This window comes from Rhincodon typus, chromosome 8 (assembly GCF_021869965.1).
Source record: "Rhincodon typus isolate 14 chromosome 8, sRhiTyp1.1, whole genome shotgun sequence".
Classification (NCBI taxonomy): Eukaryota; Metazoa; Chordata; class Chondrichthyes; order Orectolobiformes; family Rhincodontidae; genus Rhincodon; species Rhincodon typus.
The window spans coordinates 12,655,563-12,658,678 of NC_063339.1; positions in this window are offsets into that span (position 1 = coordinate 12,655,563).

The window sequence follows — 3,116 nt, forward strand, 5'->3', positions numbered from 1 at the left end:
CCGTCGTTCCCCTTCCCCGCGCGCTCCGTCGTTCCCCTTCCCCGCGCTGTCATGTCTGGAGTCTCTGCAACATCCCAGCAGGAAAATGAGGGTCACGGTGTAAAACAGTTTGGGAAGCCCTGCCATTGTAGTTCTGGGTCACAATCAAAACACTTGGGGAGAAGTTACTGTGGCTTTATATTAAAGAAATCCAGCATGAGGAGGCAGGAAGGGGCGGCGCAGTGGCTCAGCGGTTAGCACAGCGCTGGGGACCCAGGTTCGATTCCAGCCTTCAGTGACGGCATGGGGTTTGTACATTCTCCCTTGTGTCTGTGTGGGTTTCTCCAGGTTTTCAGGTTGCCTCCCACAGTCCAAAGGTGTGCAGGTTAAATGGATTGGCCATGCTAAACTGCCCCATAGTTTCCAGAGGTGGATTATCCATGGGAAATACAAGGTTTCATAGATATGGTAGGTGGTTGGGTCTGGGTGGGATGCTCTTCAGAGGTTCAGTGTGGACTCGATAGAGTCAGATGGCCTCTTTTCGCACTGTCGGGATTGTATGATTCTAAAGATGGATGGTTCCAGGGCTGAGCATGTTTAACTCAGTCCTCGCTTAAGGTCCTGCTCAGGAATTCCTCCAGACCAATCCTCCTCCACACCAACTCTCTTTGATGTTTAAACTTCTCACAATAAATGTTCTGTGACCCGTCCAGGGATGAATGGGGAATGATTGGTTGAGTAGAGAGCAGGAAGGTCTCGTGTTCGTGCTCTGGTAGGTCCCGAGTTGAGACCAACAATGCTGTGCAGTGATGAGGATGCTACAGTTAAGGTCAGCCCTACCATTCTGTGCTGGTTGGGAGTATTGGCTAGACTGCGGGTTTTAGCCAGTGACACCCCACTGGAAACAGGTTAATAAATTGCTCAGCCATCTCTCTGATCTCAGATACACTGGTGAAGTGGTGGTGAGTTGGTGCCCATTGAATTACCCATTGTGTATCAGCAGTTTGAGGAGTCAGGGTGGAGTGGAAAAATTGATGGGAGATAGAGGAATGATTTTAATTAATAATAATCATTCTTTAATTTTCTATATCCTAGCAGTGCACATTCTGAGCGCCAGGAAATGACCCACTTAAGTTTCAATGTATCAATCAATGTTTCTTTCTCTCCCTTTTCCCTGGACAGCACCATGACTTCATGTTATTCCTGTTTGGAGATGGGAAGTGGGAGCTGACTAAAATCCACTAAACATGAGTGAAAGATAACAGAGCCGTGCTCACACTCATTCTAACTGCTGTTCGTGAATCCACAAGCTGGACCAAGATGATGAGGAAGTATCAGCAGTGTGGCCAGACTCTTCAACTCTACCTCATGTTTCCTTCTCCTCATGGTTATGTTTTCCTGGAGGAAGGTTTTGAATAATTAAGCTGATTTTGATGATTTTAGTGCCAAAAAAAAATATCTACAGATGATTGACTGCAGCTATGGGATGTGGACTCTACAACATGTCCCAAGCTGCTGTTCTGTAGCTTGAGTTTACAGTTGACAGTACGTCCAGTGATAATGATTCTATCCCAGCTGCTAAAGACAGAAGAATGCTGTTTCTTAAAAACAATAACCGCTTCATATTTTTTAATGCAAATCTTTTCTGACTGCTGTAAAGGTTATTTTTTAAAACGATGATCTGTCCCATCTTGCTGTGCAATCTCAGTTAGGATCAGCAACACTAAGAAATCAAACCAGGGACTTCTGGCTTGTGTGTCATTGTCTTCCTCCAACTAAGCAAGCGGCACAAGGGTGGGCACTAATTTGTAGTCTATCACTGTAAACTCTAGTGCTATAAAATTCATTAGCTTTCTTCAGAATGAATTGTCTCTCGAGTGCAGCCAGCTACAGTATCGACCCAATGCAGTGGAGCTACTGGGCATGTAGTGAACATCCTGTACAACTGAGCATCAGCGTCTTCCCCAGATGCTGTATCTTCTGGCACCATATTCTCCCTATTCCAGCTTTATTGCTGTCTGTTGCACTGGTTCTGACATAGGTAGCTCAGAGGATTATATAACCAGGAACTGGCTTTGGCAAACCACAGCACTGTTTGAGAATTCAGTTTGTAGTTTGGACAAGGATGGGTGACATATTTTAATCCATGGTTCTTAGATGTGGGGAAAAATATTCTATCAATCAAAATGGCCCTAACTTAAGGCCCATTGAATGACAGCACACATAGAAGAGATGGCCTGTGAGGGAACACTAGAGAAAGCTGAACAATACATTCCATGATGTGGAGGTGCGGTGCTGGAGTGGGGTGGACAAAGTCAGAAGTCACACAACACCAGGTTACATTCTAACAGGTTTGTTTGAAATCACAAGCTTTTGGCACTCTGCTTCTTTGTCACGTGAAGATTCAGTATCAGTATCTTCTACTGCTTCACCTGATAAAGGAGCAGTGCTCCAAAAGCTTGTAATTTCAAACAAACCTATTGGACTATAACCTGGTGTTGTGTGACTTCTGACTGCTTTCCGGAAAGGTTTAATGGAACCTCAGTGAAGTACTTGGAGCCTGAATGAGTGCAGATTATGTGATCCTGAAATATTACCCTCAGACTAGGAGGATTAGAAGACATAAGTTTAAAGTAAATTTAAAACACAGTTTAGTAAAGATGTCTTCACTGGCTGAATGATAATCTTTTGCAATGTTGTGAAAGATAAGATCTTCCAGGCCATTTAAAGAGAAGCATGGTGTTAGAAGGACTAATAGGTACGAGTTGAACAGGTTTCCCTAATTCTTCAGAATTCTGAAGCAAATCACACTGGATTTGAAACATAAACACTGTTTTTCTCTACAGATACTGCCAGACCTGCTGGGTTTCTCCAGCACTTCCAGTTTTTATTTCAGATTTCTGACAACTGCAGTATTCTGCTTTTATTTCCTACTCCTTGACCCTTGTGAATGCTGTGGCGGGAGGAAAGCAAACCAGTTCTAAAAGCACCTGGAAATCAAGAGCTGTAATTGATGGAATATAATATTTTTAGAGTATTCTAATTCTTCTTCAATTTTCTGATGAATCAGTGCCTCCACAATTTTGCTGAACATTTGAATTTCTCAAAGTGAAATATCTCTGTTTGATAATGAAATA